Raw genomic sequence first — 8,499 nt, 5'->3', positions numbered from 1 at the left:
CAATATAAAAGACACTGTTTTTGTATGACAACCCAGTGACAAGGATGCCTGCAGTGCCAGCACAATGTGATGATGTCACACGTGCCTACCTGATTCAAGGACTCAAGGTTCTTTATTTGTCATTCACACCTGTGGAACAAAATTGTGTACACAGGGTCCCAGTTACATCCAACAAAAGTATAAAATGTAAAAAATAAAAAAAAACAGTAATAAGATCTAAGATATGAACTAAGAAAAGCATTAACTAAAAACGAAAAAAATAAAAACTGATCTGATCACGGCAGAGAGGAAGAAGTCAAAATGCCGGCGGTGTGGAAGTTTTTTTTTTTTTTTTTTTTTTTGAGGATATTGAGTTCTGAAGATTTTTGGACTACTTTGAACCTCGCTACATCATCCCCAGTCAGAGATATTTTTCACTGTAACTTTAGCCGAGTTACAAACCATCATTTCCGACATCATTGAAAAGCTAATAACCAATAGCACTTGGGTGAGTTTTACCACAGACCTTTGGACTTCAAGTGTTAGCCCCATTAGCATGAGTAGTCTTACGCACCAATTGATAGACAAAAACTTTGAACTTAAAAAGGCTGTTCATGCACAGGAGTGCAGAGGATTCCACACTGCAGCTAGAAACCTGGAACAAGCCTCCACAAGTGAGACAGCATTGCAGGTGACTAATGCTAATAAATAATATTTAACACTTTTCATTTAATATAAGTTAAAGTGCTAGGCATATGGCTGTTACTGAATATATGTCACCAGCGCTTACAGCTGTTGCATAATTTTTGTAGCAAATAAGCATAAATAAGAGGACTATGTACTGATAAAGGAAAGTATATTAAAAATATTGGTATCAGTATCGGCCAAATAAGTTTTAACATATCGGCATATCGGCCAAAAAAAAATAATCCAATATTGTGCATCCCTATATATATATATATATATATATATACATATACAGTATATGCACTCTATATTTTTTGTTTTCTCCAACTTGATTTATTGGTGAAGTAGCACAGCTTGGCTGCTGCAGTAAAATAAGTAACTTCTCCAACTCCCACAGTCACAGTGTATAAAAAAAGACTGTGCATGCCTTGGATGGGTAGATATAGCTGTACTGTGTTTAAATTTGCATTATAAGATTTTATTAATCTTGCTGACAGCTGAAAAAAATGCCTTCTTGTCCTGCAGTGGAAGGAGAAACTACAACTCTTGCAAACACTGGGTATGGGTAAGTGATGACTAAAGATGTAAAAGTACAATTTGGTGAAAGCACAAATTGACCCCGAGTTTCCAGTGACCCTTTGAATGTTTGAGGGTCAAAGCACAGATATCCTAAAAGGGACTACCCAGCTAATGCAAACCACTTTGTATTTATTCAGTTACCTTTCCTACTTAAATGTAAACAATAAAAGGACAAGAATTCCACAGGAACACAGAGCAGTAGTAATAGTTATTATTTGAAATACTGTATATTGTTCTCTGTGGTGAGACACCAAAATAACATAATCCATCCATTATCTTTACCCTCTTCTTCCTTTTCAGGTCACGAATATTCCTCATATTATTCCTCCCGCAGTGGATTATTTTTACAGAAAGTCTCATCACGCCCAGTACTGGCTGTCAACTTCCTCCCACCATGACACGCATTAAATCTGCATTCTCAGCCATAATTTGCAACTCTGTTTACCGAGTTGGAGTTTGTTTTGTGAAACTTTGTGCGTAGCTACAGTTTTGGTCAAGACACTCTTGTACACATATAAATCCATCCAGCCATCCATCCATTATCCCACAGCAACACCTTTCAGCTCGTTCTGCGTGACCCCGAGGTGTTCCCAGTCCAAAGAAAATACACAATCCCTCCAGCAACTTCTGGGTCTTCCCCAGGGCCTCCTACCAGTGGGGTGTGCCTGCAAAACATCTAAAGTGAGGCATCCAAGAGGCATCCTAATCAGATATATGAACCACCTCAACTGACTCCTTCCGATGCAGAGTAGCAGAGGTTCTACTCCAAGCTCCCCCCTGATGACGGAGCTCCTCACCCTATCGCTAAGGCTGAGCCTGGTCACACTGTGGAGGAAGCCCTTTTCTATTGTAAATGAAAAAGTTAATCAACAAGTTTTTCCTGGTAAACTAAAGGAAGCAACACCTGATCCCAAAAAGCCAACCAATAATGTCTTAAACCATTTAAATCAGTCCTTGATTCTATTTTTCCCCCCTTTAGTGTCCCAATCAAACTGTTTTTACCCAATTCTACATATGTGGCCATTTTGCCATATTAACATACATGATGATTATTGTTTTGATACATGCAGAGCACCTGTAGGGAAGCTTCTGTATGAGACCTTGTTCATGTATTAACATTTTTACACCAGTTTTTGTAAACCATATGTGGTTATAATCTGGTTACATATATGTAACCAGATTATGAGGTATGCTTGGAGCACACTCAGTAATTAAATAAGCTTCTTTTAATTTAAAAATGTGTTTGTTCACATCACCACTTGTCTACAAAATCAGTGACATCTGTGTCAATAAGCCTTGGAGTTTTATATTCAGTATGAATTTAAGTACAGTAGAAGCTTTTTGTTTGTTCATACTAGCATTCGTCTCTAATGTGTTTGACTAGGTGGCAGGTAGTGCAGACTGTTTCAGTTGAAATAAAATTAAAATTAAAAAGTGGCAGGTTAAGACCACCAAGCTTTTAAGTTTCAGTGCATTTACTTCTTAAATGTTGTTAATTGTACAGAAACAGCTTGTGTGGATATTATTGATAAGGCAGTTGGTTTGGAGATGGAAACCGAATGTACTTTTGGGTTTAATCTGCATAAACATTTTTATTTTGCAGTAAAAACGCTGACTATTAAACAATTAATATATCGGGATATCTGTCAACAAATATCTGATTATGGAGAATTTGAGATTATGTCAGGCTGCTAAACATCATTCTCATATTTCATGTTAAAGCAAAGAAGCCAGTAAAAACTTGTTGGTAATTTATAAGAAGGTTTTGCCTACAATATACAAATACACTCTAGAATAAATAATTTTGAGTGTTGTTTGAAATAAATTAATATTTCATGTCAAGTTGAAAGCTTTCCATTGGTTCATTTTAACAGTCAAAGTAAAGTTTTGTTTGCGTTTGGTGTTTTAAAGCAACAATAAGAGTTATTAAATTGACTAAATACTGCAAGCTTGTTCCAATTTTTCATTTAAAATAAACTTTTTCTTTCACTGAATAAAGCCAAGGTGCCTTTTATATACAGTATGTGAGCTGTTTTTCTTTGTCTGCTTTTAGAAGACTCAGGTTTTATTTTACTGCCAACCATAGTGAGAACAAAGTTTCAAACTGGATTTTTTTTCTAGCAAACAGGTTTAGTGGAACCAGTTGACGTGCAGTAAATTAAACATCTTATTTCTTAGAGTGTATAGCCAGTGAACCAGTAGTTACTTGTTTTTATTGTGCCCTCTGTTTACAGCTTTCTTTAACTATAAACCCATCCATGTGGATTTCCAGGGACAGGGGAACTTGTTATTGATTTATTTGCTGAGAACAGGCAGAACACAGACACATCACAGTCATGTACTGGGCATAAATGTGTTTGCTTTGTCAAGGGAGCAGTAAAGACTGGCGCGGTGTGAGAAAACCTGTGGCATCTGATGATGCACGAGAGTGAAAGCCAAAGACTTGCGATAGATTCAGATAAAGTGAAGAAAAAAATACATATGGGGCATAACTCTAAATAAAGCAGAACTTGTGCAAAGTTTTCAGCTGAGAACAATACTCTGTAGGCTTTTCTGCAGAAAAGAGGGCTGTTGGTTAAAGCAACATTTCTGGTTGCAATGGACAGATCCAAACATGCAGCCACCTAAAATATACTGTATATGAAGATCTATTTACTTCCACTCCACTTCTTCATTTCCTTCCCAATAACTGACCCTCAAACTATATCACTTGGACTCTTAATTTGTGCATGGTTTGCTGTTTGCTCAACATGTACAATATCCTAAAGTAAACACAGACAGCAGCATTATTAACAGCCCTGAAGTGATCGCTAGTTATTGCTACCAATAAGAAGCTGTCCCAGCTAAGGTTCAGACGACTAGTAAAGGTCAGGTAGTGATAAATGTCATTTTAAGATGCATGCTTTATTAGCTATAAAAGCCTGAATTGCATCCACGAGGCGCAATTTCTCCACATAATAAAATCATAAAACGAGAGAAAATAAAAATTCAGCAGCATTTTTATGTTTGTTTTTTGTGCATTACATGTCAGTAAAATAATGATCAAACTGTTTTATCTGTTATATTGAGATTAAGAGCTTTATTATTATTGCTCCTCTGAAGAAAACCCAAATCCATCTCAGCCTTCCCAGCACCGAGTCTCTGAGGCAAAGCAGGCGCCGTGAATGTGGGACAACAACAGTAGCTGCCCAGAAAGTGGAGACAAAGACAGAAAGGCAAAGCACTCACCCCATAAGGCTTTACTGTAATCGCACCCTCCGGCTGCACGTCTGCTTGGAGAAACAGCAGGAGACAGGAGAGGCAGCGCAGGGCTGCATAAACACAGCTGTTTATGGACATGTTAATTGAGCGGGCGGTGACTGACAGCCGTCTATCCAAAGCTGAAAACGCCTCTCCCTTCAGTTCTGGCGGAGCACCTTTGGCACAAAGTTTGCACCAGGAGCCTCTTCCGATGAGGCATTTAAAGGCCAACTGGGAGTTTTGTCCTCTTGTTTTAATAATTGAGCTTGAGTTTGTGCCATGTGCCATCTAAAGATAGACACCGAGCTGTGTTGTGCTCTGCGTGGCTGTGAAAGTGGATTAAACAGGCTTTAACATCAAGACGAGCTCTAATGAAACCCAATGGGGGAGTTAGCCTGTCTGTTTGGCCAGCTGACTCCAGTAAAATAGCCATCACTGTCTCCTATTGCCCACTCTAAATGCAGCGTGCTGGTTCCAGTAAGCAGAGATGGCTGATGCTTTCGTCTGTATATTACATTATCTCCAGTATTGCATGATAAAGATTGTTGCAGTTACAATTTTTTTATTATGTTATTACAGAAATAAGTGTCAGGACTTTTCTTAAACATCTGTTGCACTTATATTTACCTGAGTGCAGCGATGGAGAAAGTACTCAAACACTGTACTTAAGTGAAAGTGTACTCTAGTAAAAGTAGAAGTACCACATTAATGTTTTTACTTAAGCAAAAGTAAATAAGTACTTGCTTTTAAAAATACTTAAAGTATTAAAAGTAAAAGTGATTGCTGAATGTATAACCTAATGTCTACAATATCATTAAGTGTACCTACCGAATGTATATTTTCTGTAATACATTAATAGTGTTGAGTCATTTTAATGAACAATGCTGTAGATAATACATGTTTTTATTGTGTTTACTCTGTGACACAGTTCACACTTGGACTTGTGATTCTGTGCATCAGAATTTCAGGGATGACCTGCAGAGTTAATGCCATTTAGCAAAATAAGAACGAGGAATGATTATACCTTTGAAAGTTTTTATTTAACACAAAGTAAAACCAATGTGTCATTTTAACTGCAGTAAACATGTTTAAGTAAAAGTTGTCTGCCTGAACAAAAGGAGCATTAGACACAACTAACAAAGGAACAGACATTGATCATTTCAACTCCAGTTTGTCATCAACTCTATTTAAAATACTGTCTAGTCAACCTTATAATGGGTCAATAGTGAACAATATTTTAACTTCCTGACACCATTTTCAAAACTTGGACCAGAGTGTTGAGACATTTGGAGACATCTCTTGTCTCCTGTCCTAACATGAACTGACACATTTTAATAATGAGGCAAGAATTTCTTGTTCAAGTTCAGTAGAAGTTGGTTTTCAAAGTTTTTTGAGTCCAGTCTGGAGCTTTTGGGAGAGAAAATCTGTCCTGCTGAACTGAATAGTCTTTCAATAATCTTTCAATGATCTTTCAATAATCTTTCAATAAGGCCATGGGTGGTGTGTATCATCTGGCTGACTCTTCTCGTAGAATCCATTTTGGGTGTGTTAGCGGTGCTGTGGGTGCACCCAGCTCAATGACGTATATACTAAAATATGCATCATTGGTCCAGCTCTTCTTGAAGGTGGGTCTAATGTTACCTGTCCACTTTGCAGTGATTCAATGGACCAACTCCCCTCTCACCATTGGTTACTTTCAAACTAACTAATAAATAAAAAAAACAACGTTAATGTAACTTGTAACGCAACACATTGTAGAAATATAGTGTAGTAGAAAGTACAGATACTTAAGGTAAAATGTAGTGGAGTAAAAGTCAAAAGTACCCATGTTTAACTTTACTTAAGTAAAGCACAGATACATGGAAAATGTAGTTAAGTACAATAAGAAAATACTTGTACTTTGTTAGATCCCACCACTGTCTGAATGTTAAAAATGACGAAAATGTATAACAGCTTGAAAGATTTGCTTTAATAAAAATCAATGAAAAGTGTAAAAAAAAAAAGGTATTTATCTAATATGTTAGTTTAAAATCAAATGATTAAAGTGTAAGAAGATGTTATAAAGTCTACAGTTCATGGAAGCCACAAGCGTCAGAGCAATCTGCTAAAGCAGCTCCCACACAGAACAACTCGTGCAGCAGAGGGTATAAGCAAAGACATTTTCATCCTGCTCGCAGCCATCCAGACCTTCCTGCCATCAGCGTCCTGTCCTCCACACACAGCCCATTTCTGAAAGTCATAACTATGATCGATACGACTGCAGCCTCATCCAAAATAAAATGATCTATCAAAAGAAGAAAGCCTAAAAAGTATTATTGACTCGAGCTCAAACAATACATCACCCCACGAGAGCTCTACTGCTCACCTTTCTTTCTCATCGTTTTTAATCATGGGTCTTTTTCTACAGTTATCTCCACACAGGAGGCTGTGCAAAAGTCCTAATCGTATAAATAAAACTGGAGGCTATATTCTCACTGGGGCTTCTGAGGACATATTGGAGTAAAAACACAGTTGAGTTGCTATATGCAACACATTCAAATTTTAGGTTCACAATCACAGTGAATACTTTGTGGTTTATACAAGTGAAATGCCAAATTCAGCCTCTAGCTTCTGTGATGATGAATAGCTGGAGTGCAAAAGGAAAACATTTGTGACTTGGCACAAATGCCATTCCCTCTACGCTCTCAGTCGCTGTGCAGCACAATGTCAAAGTACCCCCCAGTCACATTCCTTTGCATTGCCATTTACGGCTTTCATAAATAAGCGTTCAATTCATAAAAACTTCCCACTTCCCATTTAGGGACATGATTAATTTCATTTGTGCTCCGTTACGCAGAGATAAATTATTCACGCGTGGCACCGAGTGATGAGTTAGGAAATAAGGCAACGTTTAGAGGCAGTTTGTTGTAAATAATTTTAACTTAAGGAGCTGTTTGGGGGGGGGGGGGGGGGGGGGGGTATTAACTTTATGAAGGAGAGGGCTGGATAAGCAATGTGGACTTGGAGAGGCAGCAGAACCGCTGCGTAAAGATGCGAACCCAGACAGACAGAGAAGGACTGCAGCTGCACTTGTTTGCCAAACTTGCAGTCAAATAAAGTAATCTAAATCAAACAGACAAAAAAAAAAAAAACACTAAAAGAAAACCTGATTTCCCACACTTCATTATTCGCTTTGGAGACGCGCGCACTAATATCTAACTTTTTAAAGCGCCTCTGTCCGACAGAAATTAAAACCGCTTTGAATCCATTCTGAGCCCAGATGAGCAAGCAGACTGCTTCAACAGGTTTTGACTTGTTCCTACCTCATATCAGCCAGTGATGCGCGCGCGGTCACATTGAGCTCAGTCTGATGGGAGAAACGCAATCCAGTCAAACTTCTCCATGTTCGGCTCGGCAGCTCCGCGGCAGTCCAATCCGGTCACATCTCAAGCGCTAACGGGACTCAACTAACAAGGTGTTGGAAGCTCACACTGGTACCGAGCCGTGGGTTGGGCGGGGATGTGAGGAGCACCACGGGATCTCCAAGGACGCGCGGAGAGTCAGTGCGTCAGGATTGGCCAGAGGAGCTGTGACGCACCGGCAGGTGGCACACCCGTCAAATAAAAAGCCCACAGTGGGTATGGAAAGGAGCTCAGGAAGCACAGACAGATGAAACCATCAAAACATCTAAAATCATACATGATCATGTCTGTTATGAGCTCAGTAATGTCTGTTAAACAGGTCTCTCTTGTAAATGAGTCATCGAGTGACTCAATGAGACTTACCTATGTAAATACAGGTTGAATGAATGTTACAGTGAGTTGTGACAGTGTTGAGCCAAAATGAGCTAAATATAATATAAAAGAGTGGTTTAAAATGATTTATTTTACTGCACTTTTGTCAGTTTTTAAAAGCTGTTTTACATTTCTGCAAGCAATCCAGTGGTGTAGTCTACGTGATAATCGGGTAAACAGCGTATACCCACTAGAAAAGCTTAAGAATTTCAGTATACTCACTTAAAAGTGCCCAATGATA

The 8,499-nt window shown here is 38.5% G+C and overlaps 1 protein-coding gene across 1 annotated transcript in view; it reads right to left on the bottom strand.

Annotated features, from left to right (window-relative positions):
• The window catches only part of chrm3a (cholinergic receptor, muscarinic 3a), a 128,038-nt gene extending 120,199 nt beyond the window's left edge, over nucleotides 1-7,839 (bottom strand). Inside the window, exon 1 of the mRNA XM_037686121.1 lies at nucleotides 7,788-7,839. The gene's annotated coding sequence lies outside the window, so the exon portion shown is untranslated. The remainder of the gene's footprint in view (nucleotides 1-7,787) is intronic.
• Between the last annotated feature and the right edge of the window lie 660 nt (nucleotides 7,840-8,499).

Source organism: Nematolebias whitei, chromosome 1 (assembly GCF_014905685.2).
Source record: "Nematolebias whitei isolate Nwh7 chromosome 1, NemWhi1, whole genome shotgun sequence".
Taxonomy (NCBI): Eukaryota; Metazoa; Chordata; class Actinopteri; order Cyprinodontiformes; family Rivulidae; genus Nematolebias; species Nematolebias whitei.
The sequence above is the reverse complement of the archived record's forward strand: the minus strand, read 5'-3'. Positions and strand labels throughout refer to the sequence as shown.